We start from the raw sequence: 18,182 nt of genomic DNA, 5'->3' as shown, positions 1-18,182 counted from the left end.
AGGATCCTTTTGAGGACTTGGGTGAAGCCAGTGGACTTGAACTATCTCCTGAGTGGGATTTGGCTTCGGTGTCAAATGTACCATCAAAGGATGTGGTGCCTTATCACACCGTTATAAAAAAGGCAGCGAGTTTATTGAATATTACTCTGCCCACTGCTGATTATAAACCTAATATTTTAACTGAGGTTCTTCATTCACCTTCATCTGTTATTGAACCTATGTTACCCTTCAATGATGCCTTATCTGAGCCCATCTATGAGGTTTGGAAGAAACCTTTGTCTGCTCCGGCCGTTTCTAGAACAGTGGCGAGGAGATACAGAGTTGCACCTGGGGACCCTGAATTTTTATCGACACATCCCCTACCTGAGAGTTTGGTTGTGCAGGCTGCCTGCTCAAAGAGATCTGCTGGTGCTTTTCCACAGGTTCCTGGGGATAAAGAATCCAGAAAGCAGGATCAAACTGCCAAGAAGGTTTTCTCCTCAGCCAGTATGGCGTTAAAATCAACCAACGCAACGTGTCTGATGGGAAGGTATATCCATGCCTTGATGGATTCTGTCAAACAGTTGATTCCGAAAATCCCTGAGGATGACAGAAAAGATTTTCAGGAGGTGATATCGGACACACAAGCAGCTGCGAGACAGGTGATTCAGAGTGGTCTGGACACTGCTGATTCGGTGGCGAGGGTCATGGGCTCTTCCGTGGCCACTAGGAGAGCTGCCTGGCTTAAATCATCGGAGTTCTCTGCAGACGGTCAGTCTGTTTTGATGGACTTGCCTTTTGATGGCTCAGGATTGTTTGGCAAGAAGGCAGATGCGGCCTTGGAACGTTTTAAGGACAGTAGGGCCACTGCAAAATCTTTGGGTCTCCAGTCCAGAGGTTCTACTGGAAGACGCTTCAGGGGTTTTGGAAGATCTTCCTTTCGTTCTTACAGACCATCTCAGTAGCAGCCACAACAGCAGCAGAATACGCTGTACAAGTCGTACAGGGGCAGGCAAAGATCCCGCCCTAGAGGGCGTCAAGCACACGAAGGTGCACATACCCAAGGAGGTCGTCAAAGAATACTATAAGAATGACGACATCCAACAGTGGTTCAAAGCCTACGAGGTCGCCATGAGCGCCCATCGAGTACCCCTCAAAGACTGGGGCGCCGGCTTATGGGGAAAGTTCATCAATGAGGGGAGAGACGCCCTGCTAGAGCTCCCCGACGCCGAGATGACCTCGTACGAACACATGAAGACCGCCCTCCTCACTCGCTACGGACTCACCCCCGAAATGTACCGGCAGCGATTTCGAGACTGTAAAAAAATCCCCGGTACCACTTGGGTGGAGTACGTGAACTTTTACAGCAGAGCCTTCGAAGGGTGGATCAGAGGCTACCAGGTCACCACCTACCAGCAGTTGGTCGACCTCATCCTATGGGAGCATCTTTCCAATAATTGCTTCGTCGAACTTCGGCAGCACCTCCTCGACAGCAAATTGACAGAGCCACGAAAACTCGCTGTCGAGGCGGATAAATGGGTGAGCAACCGAGTTCCCCGGAGTCCGATGGGAGACTACGGCCGGGGATCCCCGGGGAACCACCGACCCCGAGGTGGCGGAGGAGGCCAGAGCAGGGGCCGAGACACCCCCGCGGGGCCATCCCCTACCTCCCCGTCGCCATCCCTGGGTTGGAGGGGAGGCCCCCCAGCAAGGCCCGGGCCCCGCCCGAATGTTACGTGCCACAGATGCCAGCGACAGGGCCATTATGTGAACGACCCTCTCTGCCCGATGAACCAGCGACCCGGCACCACCGGTCCCCTGAGCCGCCAGATCGCCGCCGCCCTGAGTGCAGAGGGAGGCAAAGAAGAGGGCGACGACACCGAGCAGGCCGAGTGGGAGCCCGCAGCCATGATCTTAGCATGCCTGGGTGATCGAGACATGATCCCCCGAGACCCGATCCCAGGTAACACCCAGAAATACCGCCAATGGGTCACCATCAATGGACGCCGGGCCGAAGCCCTCCGGGATACTGGAGCCAGCGTGACGGCGGTCCGCTGCCACTTGGTGACCCCCGAACAAATTCTTCCCAACGTCTTGTGCCCAGTGCGGTCGGCGGACAACTCTGAAAGTTTGTGCCAGATGGCCCGCATCCCCTTCGAGTGGGGAGGAGTGTCGGGCATGCTGAAAGTGACTGTCCGAGACGATGCCCCCGTGGACTGCCTCCTCGGGAACGACCTGGAAAGTTCCCTCTGGGCCGGCGTAGAGCGGAGAGAGCATCTGGGGATGCTAGGCCTTCCCGAGTGGGTTTGTGCGACCACCCGCTCCATGTCCGCCCGGGCCTCCCCCCCAACGGAGGAAGCCCCGAGCGAGGAGCCGGAGTGGCCCGCACCTCCACCGCCCGCCGTCCCCGAGGACACCGACCCTGAACCCGGCCCCCAGGGGCCCAGCCATGAGGAAATCACCAAGCTCGGCCACCTGCCGGAACTAGCTCAGTGGCGCCAAGAAGGTGGCCCCACCCGCGAACAATTCCGACAAGAACAGAGCACCTGTCCCTCCCTCGAGGGAATTCGACGGCAAGCCGCCACTCAAGCCGCTGGAGACCCTGCGGGGTCCCACTGGGTCTATTGGGACAACGACCTGCTCTACAGTGAACAGAAGATTGCCGAACTAGGGGCCAGCCGGGTGCTGGTCGTTCCCCTCCGATTTAGAGACTTCCTCTTGAACTTAGCACATGATGTGCCCCTCGCCGGGCACCTGGGGCAGGACAAAACTTACAGCCGCCTGGTGACTCATTTCTACTGGCCGAAAATGCGCAACGATGTGCACAATCACTGCAGATCCTGCCCGACCTGTCAAGCCAGCGGGAAGAGCGGGGGGAAAGTCAAAGCCCCGCTCCAGCCGTTTCCCGTGGTCACCACCCCCTTCGAGCGGGTGGGGATAGACATCGTGGGGCCCCTGGACCCCCGCACCTCTCAAGGGCACCGCTTCATCCTCGTGCTGGTGGACCATGCCACCCGCTATCCGGAAGCCATCCCCCTCCGAACCATCACGGCCCCAGTAGTAGGCCGAGCCCTAATGGGGATCTTCTCCAGAGTCAGCTTCCCCCGAGAAGTCGTGAGTGATCGGGGCACAAACTTTATTTCCAAGTATACGCGATCCCTGTGGCAACAGTGCGGGGTCACATATAAGTTCACCACCCCGTATCACCCCCAAGGGAATGGACTTGTGGAGCGGTTTAACCGGACACTGAAGGGAATGATCAAGGGCCTAGAGGAACCACTACGACGCAAATGGGATGTTCTGCTGCCTTGCCTCCTGTTTGCATATCGCGAAGTACCCCAGAAGTCCCTGGGGTTCAGCCCCTTCGAACTATTGTATGGGCACCCGGTCCGAGGCCCCCTCAGCCTGGTCAAAGAAGGCTGGGAGACGGCTGTCCGAGGTGCTCCACCAGTTGTCTACCAGTACCTCCTGACCCTCCGCAACCAGACTCGGAAGTTCCGGGAACTTGCCGAAGCCAACCTTGAAGCCAGTCAGGAGGAGATGAAACGCTGGTATGACCAGAACGCCTCGTCCATCGAATTCGAACCGGGCCAGCAGGTCTGGGTCATGTCCCCGGTTGAACCTTGTGCCCTCCAAGACAAGTGGACGGGGCCCTTCAAAGTGGTGGAGCGCAAGAGCCCCGTCACCTATCTGGTGGACATGGAGTCCCCCAGGAACCCCCTCCGGGTTCTACACGCTAACCGGCTCAAGCCGCACTTTGCCCGCACTGAACTAAGTCTGCTATTAGCGACCGATGACGGAGCTGAAGACGACTTCGAACCGTTGCCAGATCTCATGAGCACCACTGAGAAGGACGGCTCCATCGAAGGGGTCATGCTCTCCTCCACCCTGACCCCAGAGCAGCACCATGACTGCCGGCAGCTGCTGGGGCAGTTTGCAGATCTGTTTTCCCTCACCTCGGAGTCACCCGGTGGTGTGTCCACGATGTAGACACCGGAGACAGCCCGCCTGTAAGACACCGAGCTTTCCGAGTGCCCGACCGAGTGCAGGCCTGCATCCAGTCCGAGGTGGCCAAGATGCTAGCGCTGGGGGTAGTCGAACCCTCCGACAGTCCGTGGGCCAGCCCAGTTGTCCTGGTCCCTAAAGCCGCCGCCCCCGGCACTCCGGTTCTGTGTTGACTACCGGGCGCTGAATGCCGTCACCAGGACCGACGCCCATCCCATCCCCCGGGCGGATGAACTGATCGATCGCCTGGGGGCTGCGAAGTATCTCAGCACCTTCGATCTCACGGCCGGGTATTGGCAGATCGGCCTCACCCCTGGAGCGCAAGAGCGATCAACCTTCTCGACCCCTGATGGCCACTACCATTTCAAGGTGATGCCCTTCGGCATGAAAAACGCCCCGGCCACCTTCCAGAGACTCGTGAATAGAGTGCTGGCCGGGCTAGAAGAGTTCAGCGCCGCCTACCTAGACGACATTGCGGTGTACAGCTTCCGCTGGGATGCACACCTGACCCACCTCCGGGAGGTCCTGTCGGCCCTCCGACGGGCCGGACTAACAATAAAGGCCAGCAAGTGCCAGATCGGCCAAGGGTCCGTGACGTATCTGGGACACCAGGTGGGAAGCGGCCTGGTGGCTCCCCTCCAGCCAAAGATTGACGCCATCCGGGCCTGGGAGCCCCCAATCACCCAAACAGCCGTCCGAGCCTTCCTGGGGCTCACAGGATACTATCGGCGCTTCATCAAAGACTATGGAAGCATTGTGGGGCCCCTCACAGAACTGACCTCCAAGAAGCTACCCCAGAAGGTGTGCTGGACCCCAGAGTGCCAAGCAGCCTTCGAGACTCTAAAGACTGCCATGTGCACCGCCCCTGTGCTCCAGGCCCCCGACTACAGCCGAGAGTTTGTGGTCCAAACCGACGCCTCGGAGCACGACATAGGGGCGGTCCTCTCCCAAGTGAACTCTGAGGGAATCGACCTTCCCGTTGCCTTCATCAGCCGGCGGCTGCTAGCCAGAGAACAGCGCTGGAGCACCATCGAGAGGGAAGCCTTCGCCGTCGTATGGGCCCTAAAGAAGCTCCGGCCCTACCTCTTCGGCACCCACTTCCGGGTCCAGACCGACCACCGGCCCCTGCGGTGGTTGATGCAGATGCGGGGAGAAAACCCGAAACTGTTGCGATGGTCCATCTCCCTGCAAGGGATGGACTTCACTGTGGAGCATTTCCCCGGCAACGACCACGCCAATGCTGACAGCCTCTCCAGATTCTTCCGCCTCGGCGAGGAGAATCCCCAAGAAGATGGGTGACTCTCCCCTGCCTTCAGCTGGGGGGGACGCGTGTTGGACCCGGCCTCATGGCGTGCTCCTACCCCTCCCGCATGGCGGGCCCAGGACGACATCGGCCCTCCACCCAGCATCGGGCAGCCCTTTTGCCCGACACTGCACGCCCCAACATTGCTGGTCCGGTCACCATCCCGGACCCCCCCCTACCGGCCTGGCCCCATCGTGGGCCCCTCACGACCTAAGCACGAGGCCACGCCCGACTCCATCTTGGGCCCACCACGTCACGACCACGTGGCTCCGGCCCCGGCCCAGGCCCAGCGAAGCCCAGACATCGAGGCGCCAAGATCTACCCAGGTGGTCGAGTGGCCACTCGACAGATCCCGGAGGAGGGGAGTTTCGATGGGCCTCCAACCGTCCCCGGACGCCTGGTATCGATCGCCCCCGGCATCCCTGGGTGCTGGCCCCACCCCCCTGCTGGGTGTCTGGACACCATCTTCCCGGCCCTTCTGACCCCCAGGTGCGAGGGTCCGGACATCAAAGGACTCCAGTCCTATATCTGGGCCAGCCCCGGAGTAGGACGGCAGTTGTATCCTGGACTGGAAAGCCCTGCTGACGCTGTCACGGCCGACCCCAGAAGAACTCATTTCCTGGAACCTGAAGAGAACCATCGTGAGAGCCTGCTGGCGCTGCCGCGGCCCACCTTTGCCGAACCATCTTGAGAGCCTGCTGGCGCTGCCGCAGCCCACCTTTGCCGAACCATCTTGAGAGCCTGCTGGCGCTGCCGCGGCCCACCTTTGCCGAACCATCTTGAGAGCCTGCTGGCGCTGCCGCGGCCCACCTTTGCCGAACCATCTTGAGAGCCTGCTGGCGCTGCCGTGGCCCACCTTTGCCGAACCATCTTGAAAGCCTGCTGGCGCTGCCGCAGCCCACCTTTGCCGAACCATCTTAAGAGCCTGCTGGCGCTGCCGCGGCCCACCTTTGCCGAACCATCTTGAGAGCCGGCTGGCGCTGCCGCGGCCCACCTTTGCCGAACCATCTTGAGAGCCTGCTGGCGCTGCCGCGGCCCACCTTTCCCGAACCATCTTGAGAGCCTGCTGGCGCTGCCGCGGCCCACCTTTGCCAAATCATCTTGAGAGCCTGCTGGCGCTGCCGCGGCCCCACTTTGCCGAACCATCTTGAGAGCCGGCTGGCACTGCCGCGGCTCAACCTCTCGGAACCCCCGGCTCGAGGATTGAGAGCTGTGCGCAGGGTATCCCTTCATACACCCCAACTGAGACTGTCCCGCTTCCCAGAACCCCCTTTTACGAGACTTTACAGACCCCTCGGTCTACCTGTACATATCGCTGGGAACCAGCGGCCTTTATTTCCTGATAAAGCTTACGAACTCAACCTCTGGTGTGGTGTCCATTTGTAGTGTGTGGTTACTCTGCTGTGCGATCCTAGGAGAGGGCCCTCACCCAGGAGGCCTCTCAGTAACGCTCGGCTACTTCTTGACGGAGAGGTGGACCTAGGGGTGGTCAGTCAGACATCTTCTGCCTCCCCGGGGTCGCCTTTCTAACACTTCCTCTTCCTCTTCCTCCTCCCCTTCCCAACCCCCGGCCAACACAGCAAAGCAGCCCTAGATCCGCCATTCCGGATCATGTGGGTCCAGTGGGGGGTCGGCTTACACATTTTCTACAAGATTGGGAATTAACAACATCGGATCTTTGGGTTCTCAATCTTGTAGAGAATGGGTATGCACTTCCTTTCCAGGAATTCCCTCCCAATTACCCTCCTTGCCAGGGTTATTGTTCGGAGGACCACCTGCTTCTCCTGCAGGAAGAAGTCCTGGCTTTATTCCGAAAAGGTGCGATAGAGGTGGTTCCAGAGCAGGAAAGGGGTCAGGGATGCTACTCCCGGTATTTCCTGATCCCCAAGAAAGATGGCAGGCTTCGGCCAATCCTGGACCTCAGGATTTTGAACCTTTACCTGAAACAGGAAAAGTTCAAGATGCTCACTCTTGCGCAGGTTCTTCAAGCGCTGCTAAAAGAAGACTGGATGGTGTTGATCGACTTGCAGGATGCGTATTTTCATATTCCCATTTTGAAGTCGCACAGAAAGTATCTCCGTTTTACGGTTGGGTCACAACACTAACAGTTTGTGGTCCTTCCGTTTGGTCTTACTACTGCGCCTCGGGTCTTCACCAAGGTGATGGCAGTGGTGGCAGCTCATCTCAGGAGAACGGGGATACATGTGTTTCCGTATCTGGACGACTGGCTGATCAAAGCGGAGTCGCCGGAGAAGGTGCTCCATCGTCTGCAGGAGACAACTCAGTTGTTGCACAGGTTGGGTTTTTCGATAAATGTACCCAAGTCTCACCTGGTGCCCTCACAGCGCAACCTGTTCATAGGTGCGGTACTGGACACAACTGTATGTCGTGCATTCCCTCCACCTCAAAGGATTCGCGACATACAGGAAATGATTCCTTTATTTTTCAATGGAGCGGTCGTTCCAGTCCTGAAGGTCCTTCGCCTGCTCGGTCTGATGGCTTCATGCATTCTGTTGGTCAACCATGCACGCTGGCATATGAGGGCGCTCCAGTGGTGCCTCCGCAGGCAATGATCAGCACAACGGAGATCTCAGGGAGTCAGTGAAGATCTCCAGAGAAACTGCAGCGGATCTGTCTTGGTGGAGCGTGGAAGGCAATCTGTCTCAAGGAAAGCCTTTTCAGATTCCTCCATCGGTTGCCACAGTGATATCGGATGCATCCACTCTCGGGTGGGGTGCTCATCTGGGGGACCTGGAGGTCAAGGGTCTTTGGTCTCCAGAGGAAAGGTTGCTTCACATCAACCTTTTAGAATTGCGGGCGATACGTCTGGCGCTCAAGGCCTTCCTCCCTTCCCTTCGCGGTCAGTCGGTTCAGGTCCTGACGGACAACACGACCGCGATGTGGTACATCAACAAGCAGGGAGGAGTAGGGTCGCAGTGTCTCTGCAGAGAGGCTCTGCGTCTCTGGTCCTGGGTTCAGGACCATCGGATTTGTCTGATGGCAAATCTGGCCGGAGTTCAGAACGTTCGTGCAGACAGTCTCAGTCGGCAGTTCTCTGCCGATCACGAGTGGAGGCTCCATCCGGGGGTAGTTCTCAACATCTTTCAGATGTGGGGGACTCCTCGGGTGGACCTGTTCGCCACTCGCGAGAATGCTCACTGCCTGTCATTCTGCAGTCTCCAGTATCCGATGCAAGGAGCCTTGGGGGACGCGTTTCAGTTGAGTTGGAGCTCGCAACTCCTTTACGCGTTTCCTCCCATACCATGGATTCCTCGGGTTCTGAGGAAAATTCGCCAAGATCGGGCCCAAGTTATATTGATCGCCCCGGATTGGCCAAGAAGGGTGTGGTACTCAGACCTTCTCCACCTCTCCTCTCACCCGCCGCTCCGTCTCCCTCACAGGGCAGATCTCCTCTCTCAGATGGAGGGGCAGGTTCTACACCCCCACCTCCAGACCTTACACCTTCATGCCTGGAGATTGAACGGGGCAACCTGATTTCTTTTTCTCTCCCTCATGATGTGGTGGATGTCACTTTGTCAGCCAGGCGTGACTCCACTAAGTCCATCTATTCTTATAGGTGGTCTAAATTTGTTACTTGGTGCAGGGAGAAGTCTTTAGACCCTTTGAGGGCCCATTTATCTGATGTTCTCCAGTTTGCCCTTTCTCTGGCACAGCAAGGGCTTGCGGTGGCCACGGTGAAGGGTTATCTTTCTGCGCTGTCGGCTTTTATCTGTTTGCCGGACCAGCCTTCTCTTTTTAAATCTCCTATAGTTTTAAGGTTTTTGAAGGGCCTCACGAATAAGTTCCCTCCTACCCCTTTTATTGTGCCTCAGTGGGATTTAAATCTTGTGTTGACATTTTTAATGGGTGCTCCTTTTGAGCCTCTTCACAAATGTCCTATGAGGCTTCTGACTTTCAAAACGGTTTTCCTCGTTGCAATAACCTCGGCAAGGAGGGTAAGTGAGCTTCAAGCTCTTAGTCACAAGCCCCCTTTCTTATCCATTCATGCTGATCGAATGGTTCTTAGGACCAGGGCTGCTTTTCTGCCAAAGGTGGTGACTTCTTTCCACCTTGGTCAATCCATTACCCTTCCTACCTTTTATCCTCCCCCACACCCTTCCAAGGAGGAGGAGAGATTACACCGTCTTGACCCCAAGAGGGCTCATCTGGGGGACCTGGAGGGCGGTGTCTTTTTACTTGGACAGGACTAAAGACTGTCGTTTGGATGACCAGCTCTTTATTGGCTTTGCTGGCTGCAAGAAAGGAAGAGCGGTCCATAAGAGGACTTTGTCGAGATGGATCGTCCTCTGCATTAAGATCTGCTACTCTTTGGCCGGTAAGGAACCTCCAGAGGGTATAAGGGCTCATTCTACGAGAGCCAAGTCATCAACCTCAGCGTTGGCTAGAGGTGTGCCTGTTGAAGATATTTGTAGAGCGGCAACTTGGTCTTCCCTCCACACTTTCGCGAAGCATTACTGCTTGGATTCCGAAGTGAGGAGGGAGGGCCACTTTGCGCGCTCTGTCCTCCAGGATTTCCTGGTCTAGAAGAGTGGACACCCTCCTCCAGGAGTGGGGACTGCTGTGGGACTCTATTCACAAGGTGAGGAATCCACACAGCAGATGTATCTATCAGAAGAACAAGTTACTTACCTTCGGTAACGCTTTTTCTGGTAGATACTATATCTGCCTGTGGATTCCCCACTGACCCACCCGCCTCCCCGTTGTCCACTCTTCTATGCCAGAAGTTTCTATAATGTATTAGTTTATTGTCAAGGAGTTGTTTATTTCAAATGTTTTATTGCATTTGCTTCACACTGTGTGCGTTACCTTGATTTCTATACTGCGTATATGTCTACTGTTATCGGTCCGTCCGTGTGCCTCGAAGGCACGGAAAAAAGGGCGGAACTGATGTCATCACGCCGGCGTGGGCCTATTATAGGCGTCGGTGACGTCAGCGGAGTCGCCAGGGGTGCCGTGCCTCTGTGACGTCCAGATCCACGTCGGCACGAAGCTACAAAAAGAATTTCCGAATGTTGCTGACGCAAGGGGATATTCACAAGGTGAGGAATCCACAGGCAGATATAGTATCTACCAGAAAAAGCGTTACCGAAGGTAAGTAACTTGTTCTTTAGTCAGAATGCCCTTCATTTCTCAATGTGTCCACCGTGAGAGAAAAAAGGCAGTTATTGATGCTCACAAGCTTTGTGTGGTCTGCTCTCCTCCATCACACACCGTCAAGGAATGTGATATTTGCCAAAAATGTCACAGAGAACTGTAAAGACAGAAAGGGCATCAAATAGAGAGGTATGCTTGAATATGAAACTCGAGGAAGTAAAGAAAAAAAGGTGTCTATAAAGATCAGCCTCTGAGCCGGTTTCAAAAAGTCTGCTCCCTCCTGACAAGATTTCCCATAGGGGGAGATTCAGGGAGATAAAATGAAGTGACAGAGAATGACGGTCTCACATAGAAGAAAAACAACAAAGACACTGTTGTCAAGTGCATCGGTGCAGACATGCTGGTCATCGAAGAGGGCTCTCAGGCTACTCATCAACATCGACACTCAAGGTGAGTGTAGAGAGAGACAATCTCTTGACAACTAAGCATCAACCTCTATCAACAGTCACACCGTTGGAACAAAATCTCTCAACTGTATCACATTCTGAGTCTATGGCAAAAGCACCAAGTTCAACAGTGACACTCACTCTAACGCCTTCGAAGAGACTAAGATCAATGTCAACCACCTCACTGTAGACATCGAAGAGAAAGAAAAATACTTTTTCCCCACCTGTATTGCCTGCAGTCTGGTCTTTATCACCAGCTTCAAACAGTTCTGAGTCATTGCACACAGACCTTCACTGGATAAACACCATCAGTCTTTCTCTCCACCCCCCCCCCCCCCCACCTCCCCAAAAAGAGATAGACCAGTCTTAGACTCCTTTTGGTCAGTCGAAATTGGCTATGTGCTCTGATTCAGCTCCTTTACCCAATCAACCATAGAAGGGGATAATTCCTTATAAGGTTTCGGTTCAGACTACTTTATGGCCCCCTTAGCCTTCCGACTCCAAGGCAATCCTCAAAAGCTACTTTCATACCTTCAATTAGCAAATGGAAACTTACTTCCCCCTCAGAAGTCTACAATGAACCAAAATTACTCTCCTCAGATTACTCCTATTGATAGATGGAGATTGTACACAAAAACCCAATCTCCTGATTCTTTCACTGAAGTGTATCCACTCTCACACACACACCTATATCACCTCCCAAGTCTACAACTACAGCATTACCACTAGGCAACATATGACTTGTCTGGAAGTATTTGCAAGAGGGGCTGCTAACTTATTATTAAATTTGAGACTTCTCAACCATCGGTCTCTGGTATACTAAAAACTTCCCAACCAAGGGCAACAGCAACACCTCTATTGCCTTTGGTACCAGGCCTTTTAGAAATATCCAATGAAATATTCCCAACACTTGCTACAGCAAAGGAAGTAAAACCATGCCAAACGAAAAAGTATAGACCTCGGCAACAAGATCACATTTCCTAAAAGCAGACCTGAAACAGGATTCAGTCTAAAGCGTCCTGAGGTAAGTATGCATTTGCACTGTAGTCATCTCAATCCCCGGGAGTAGAAAGAAGGGGATAATTTCAACTGGAAAAAAGACGTGTGGCACCAATTTAAAAATAAAAGCAAAAACAACAGGTGATGGACAGAATGCAGAACAATGTCATACATTCACCCCAGTACAGAGATCTGGGCCTAAATCCATCGTTTTTTTGCTCACCATGCCTTTGCAGTTTGAACCCAGCCATATGCAAATCGGTCTTGACCCTGTGCCCCATGGGAACAGTACAGCCCGAACTGCCAAGCCAGGTCCTCCCTGGACTGGAAACAAGCATCCAAGGACCGGTTTCGGGCTTTCAGCCCTCATCAGCCTGGATAGCTTGATTCCAGTGACATGGAGAGCACGGGACTCACGTCTGAGCATACCCGTCCCACTCGGGGTGACAAAAGCAAAAACAACAGGTGTTGGACATTATGCAGAACAATGTCATACATTCACCCCAGTACAGAGATCTGGGCCCAAATCCATCGTTTTTTTGCTCACCATGCCTTTCCAGTTTGAACCCAGCCTTATGCAAATCAGTCTTGACCCTGTGCCCCATGGGAACAGTCCAGCCCGAACTGCCAAGCCAGGTCCTCCCTGGACTGGAAACAAGCATCCAAGGACCGGTTGCGGGCTTTCAGCCCTCATCAGCCTGGATAGCTTGATTCCAGTGGCATGGAGAGCAGGGGACTCACGTCTGAGCATACCCGTCCCACTCGGGGTGACAAAAGCAAAAACAACAGGTGATGGACAGAATGCAGAACAATGTCATACATTCACCCCAGTACAGAGATCTGGGGTGGTGTGGAGTGCAAAAAAACGATGGATTTAGGCCCAGATCTCTGTACTGGGGTGAATGCCCTGCCCTGCCGCTCTCTTTGCGAGCATCAGCCACTCTGACAGAATTTAAGAAGGGGTTAAAAACCTACCTTTTCAAACTCAGTATCTAGTTGCTTTTCTTCTCCCTCTGGTTTGGCTCTGTTGTAGTTCACATATCGCGCCAGGATACTCTGTAGTAGCAGAGCGCGTTATAAAATATTTTATACATACATACATATACAATGTATGACATTGTTCTGCATTCTGTCCATCAATTGTTGTTTTTGCACTAATTTAAAAATGGCAGTGCAATGGCGACACTCGGGCGATACCATAGAGAACTATGGAATGGCATGCAGCCTTTCTTACCAGATTAGCTGCGCCACTGGCACCAAGACTTGATACAAACAATGAAGGAAGGCTACTTTGTCTCAAACCAAGTAGTAAGTTTCCTGTGTAGTTGAAGCAAGCGGGGGTGCACCCGGTAATGAAGTCCAAAACACCGTTGTAGTATCAAAACCTTTATTTCCATTTTTTATTTGTATTTCAATAGCACATACAACTCACTCAAAGTGTTTCTGTCCCACAAGGAGAACTTCATCAGGGCTTTGATGAAATGATAGTCATAATCCTTACGTCACAAAATCCAATGTAGTCACTCCAGTTTATTGCGCCGGATGCAATGGGAATTCTCAGGGCATAATGCACAAGTTACTTACTTTTGGTAATTAGATATTAGTTTGTTAGATTCCTTACCTTAGAATATCCCCAGGCATCAGGCTGGATCCGGAAAGATTTTTCGTCAGCAGTACCCCTGCGTGTCGGTAGGCGTCGTCTGCGGCTCAGTGTCCGTCGTCGTCATCGTGATTTCCAGGATGAAGTCGTCTGAGTACTTCGATGACGCCCTCGCGCGCTGACATCAGTTCTGTACATAGCTTTCCGCGCCAGGAACGCAGAGCCATGCAAGAACCTAACACTGGTGCCATGAAACTAGGGCCCTGAAAGGGATGACCTTAACCCTAGATATCGGTTTTCAGAACGGGGAGGATGGGTGGGGCGGTAAGGAATCTAACTAACTAATGTTTCTTACAGATATATTGTTACCGAAAGTAAGTAACTTGTGCATCAGAAGGAAACACGTTAGTTAGATTCCTTACCTTAGAATACAAACCCCAGCAATACCAACCCCGGTGGTGGGTCTGCGAACCAAGATCACACCAGGAAGTCCTGGAGAACGGAACGACCACAGAAGCCGTCTCTCCGGACTTGGCTGTCTAGGCAGTAATGCTTGGCAAACGTGTGCAGTCAGGCCCACGTAGCTGCCTGACAAATGTCCTGCAAAAGGACTCCCCGTCCCAAGGCAGTAGTAGCTGCCGTGGCCCGAGTGGAATGGACTCGCAGCCCCACAGGAGGATCCTTTTTAGCCAAGGAATAACAGACCTTAATGCACAAAACGACCCACCGCGAGATCGTTCGCTTGTGCACTGCCCGCCCCTTCTTAGCGCCCACGTAGCCAACGAAGAGTTGGTCGTCAACCCGGAACTGTTTTGTGCGATCCAGATAAAAGGAGAGCACGCGTTTTGGGTCCAGACGGTGGAGCCTCTCTTCCTCTTTCAAGGGATGCAGAGGCGGAAAGAAGGTGGGCAAGGTAATGGACTGCCCGATGTGAAAGGCAGTAACCACCTTAGGAAGAAAAGAAGGACGAGTCCTCAGAACAACCTTGTCCGGATGGACAGAGAGGAAAGGAGGCTTAGAAGAAAGAGCCTGGAGCTCACTCACTCTCCTGGCAGAGGTGATGGCAACCAAGAAAGCAGTCTTGAGAGTCAAAAGACTAAGAGGACAGTTATGAAGTGGCTCAAAGGGAGCACACATCAGATAGGTTAACATCAGATTCAAGTCCCACTGAGGCATTACAAAGGGAACAGGAGGAAACATGTGAGTAATGCCTTTCAAGAATCTATTTACAGCAGGGGACTTGAAAAGAGAAGGCTGATCAGAAAGCCTCAATAAGGCTGAGACAGCTGAAAGATATCCCTTGATGGTGCCCAGAGCAGTGCACTGCTGGGCCAGGGAAAGAAGAGAACCTCAGAAAGAGGGGCGGAAAGGGGATCCACAGTCTTTGCTGTGCATCATGCCACAAATTTGTTCCACCTGCAGGCGTATACCGTTTTGGTGGAGGGCCGCCTGGCCGCCAGAATGACATCACAGAGGCTGGACAGGTTCGGGTGGAGGACCGTCCCCTGCTGCTGCGACAGAAGGTCCTCCTGAAGACGCGGTCGAATCGGGGGATCGATTGACAGACTGAGTAGCTCGGGATACCAGTATCTTTGTGCCCAATCCACAGCCACAAAGATGACTTGGGCCTGGTCGCGCCTGATCTTCTTCAGCACACTGGGCAGAAGTGGTATAGGCTGAAAGGCATATAACAAACCGCAACTCCACTTGTGACGAAAAGCGTCTCTGAGCAAGTGCCGCCTTCGAAATTCCAACGCGCAGAACTGATGACATTGCGAGTTCTCTTCAGTGGCGAATAGATCTAACCAAGGCTCTCTCCACTGCTGAAAGAGACCTTGCCCCATGTCAGAGTTCAGACGCCACTCATGATCCATCATGCACCGACGGCTGAGTTTGTCCGCCCTGGCATTCAGAGAACCTGCCAGGTGTTGAACCACCAGGGTGATGCCCTGATGTTCCAGCCATGTCCAGAGGAGCAGAGCCTCCTGACAAAGGGTCCATGACCCCACCCCGCCCTGTTTGTTGCAATACCACATGGCGGTGGTGTGGTCCTTGAACACCTGCACTACACTTCCCCGGACAGAGGTATGAAATGCCTTCAGTGCAAGTCGGATCGCCCGCAGCTCCAGAAGGTTGATATGGAGCCGGGGCTCCGCCAGAGACCAGAAGCCTCTGATCTACGCCTCTCCCATGTGGCCCCCCCATCCCAGGAGGGATGCATCAGTCACAACTACGTGCTCCGGTTGGGGTAGGGAGAGGGATCTACCACTGACCCAATCGCGGTCCATGAGCCACCACTGCAACTGTCTTGCAGTACCCTCCAAGATCAGGACATGGTCGGACAGGTTGCCCTGAAGTTGAGCCCACTGGAACTTCAGGTCCCACTGCAGAGCCCGCATCCGCCACTTGGCGTGATGTACCAGCAGGAGGCGATCAGACCCAGGAGCCGTAGGGCCATCCTGACAGAAACTCAGGATAAAGGCTGAAAGATCGGAATCAGAGCCTGAATATCCCGAACCCGCTGTTCGGGAGGATAGACCCGAAACTGCGCAGAGTCCAGAACCGCTCTGATGAAGAGGAGCTTCTGGGAGGTACTCAGATGTGACTTCGGTACGTTGATGGAGAACCCCAGCGAATGCAGGAGGTCGGCCGTAGTCTGGAGGTGGGAGACGACTGTTTGGGGCAAGCCCGCCTTCAACAACCAGTCGTCGAGATAGGGGAAGACTGGAACCCCTAATCTGCACAGATGAGCTGCGACCACCGCCATCACTTTTGTGAACACCCGAGGGGCACTGGTGAGGCTGAAGGGGAGCACGGTAAACTGAAAGTGCTCGTGGCCTACCATGAACCGCAGGTAATGCCGGTGGACCGGCAGGACGGGGATGTGGAAATAAGTGTCCTGCAAGTCCAATGCTACCATCCAGTCTCCAGGCTCTAGGGTATCCAGAACCTGAGCTAATGTCATCATCTTGAACTTTTCCTTCTGGAGGAAGACGTTGATGCTCCTGAGGTCCAAGATAGGGCGTAGGCCCCCTTTGCCCTTCTTGGGAACCAGAAAGTAGTGGGAGTAACAATCCCGTCCTACTTCTGAGCCAGGAACGCGCTCAATGGCCCCCTTGGCCAAGAGGGTCGTAACTTCCTCCTGCAGAAGTTGCAAGTGATCCCCCGTCATGCGGTGGTACTGCGGTGGCATGGCTGGAGGGGTTGCCTCAAAGGGAAGGGAGTAGCCCCTTCGGACGATTTGCAGCACCCACCTGTCTGAAGTGATGGTACGCCAGTGGAGCAGGTGATGGCGAACTCTGCCTCCCACTGGCATGGAAATGGGCCTGAAAGCTCAGACTAGGAAGGCTTTGAGGTAGATGCTGTGGGAGTGGATGTGGACTGACCGGCTCTCTGTCCCACTGCACAGCCACAGCTGAATCCACGTCTGCGTTGAGGCTGGTTCTGCGGCCTGTGGCTGGACGAACGTGCGGGGCTCCCCTTCCTTGGCCACAAAAGGGGCGAAAAGCAGAAGTTTGCTGGCGCTGGGCTGATAGGCCCAAGGACTTGGTCGTAGCCCTGGAGTCCTTAAAGCGCTCCAACGCGCCATCTGCTTTGTCACCAAACAGGCGACGGCCATCAAAGGGCATGTCCATGAGAGTGCTCTGGACATCTCCTGAAAAGTTCGTGGACCTCAGCCAGGCGTGACTACGAATCGCCACCGTCGTTGCAATCGCTCTGCCCAGCGAGTCCTTGGTGTCAAGTCCACATCGAATGGAATACCGTGCTGCATCTCGCCCCTCAGCAAGAGCCTGGGCGAGCCGTGTCCTGGTCTCCTCTGGACACTGGGGCAGCACGTCCACCACCGTATCCCACAGAGAGTGGGTGTAACGGTCTAAATGGTAGGTGGTATTAATGGACCGCAACCCAAGACTGAGTGAGGAAAACAGTTTCTTGCCAAACTGTTCCATCCTTTTGGATTCCCGGTCCGGAGGTGCGGACGGGAAGGCGGCTTGGGACGTGGAGGCCTGGATAACCAGACCCTCAGGAGTGGGGTGTACGGACAGAAAGCAGGGGTCACCAGGAGCTTGGCAGTGGCGCCGGGCCATGTTCCGATCCACAGGAGAGACTGTGGAGGGCTTGGACCAAGTGCCCATCAGAACATCGGTGAGGGCCTCATTAAACTGCAGCAGAGGCTCCGAAAAGTTTACTGGCAGTTGAAGCACCTCAGTGAGGAGGTTAGTCCTCACGGCCGCTGCAGGGAGCTCCAGGCGCAAGGCCTTGGCCGCCTTCTGCAGCATAAGTAGCACCCTCCTCCGTAGAAACAGAAGGCGAGATGAAACCAGTGTCAGGCGAAGTGTCTAGACCACTGGCCTCCCCCAGCTCATCTGCCCAGTCCTGACTTAACTGGCACTCCTGTGCCAGAGAGTCCTCAGACCCCTCCCAGTCCTCCCCTTCATCTGTATCCTGCTAAACAGGCAGAAATCAGCCGGGTCATAGGCGAAAGGCTCACCCATCGACGTCGGAGACCGCGCCGGAAGGGCGCCGCTACGACGCCGGACCCGGACTGAAACCAGGGACAGCGGCATCCCAGGACGGTGCCGGGAGCGGCACCAGCGGAGGAGTCGTGAGGTCAACTGGCGTCGACCAGGATCCAGGCCTGGATCCCACGGGGCCTGCGTCGTCGGAACCGAAGTCGACTATGGCTCCAAAGCTGCCAGCTCACTAGGACCCCCAGTCAGACCTGCGGGGCCCG

The sequence above is a fragment of the Lissotriton helveticus genome, chromosome 7 (genome assembly GCF_964261635.1).
Source record: "Lissotriton helveticus chromosome 7, aLisHel1.1, whole genome shotgun sequence".
NCBI lineage: Eukaryota > Metazoa > Chordata > Amphibia > Caudata > Salamandridae > Lissotriton > Lissotriton helveticus.
This window is presented reverse-complemented; position numbering follows the sequence as displayed.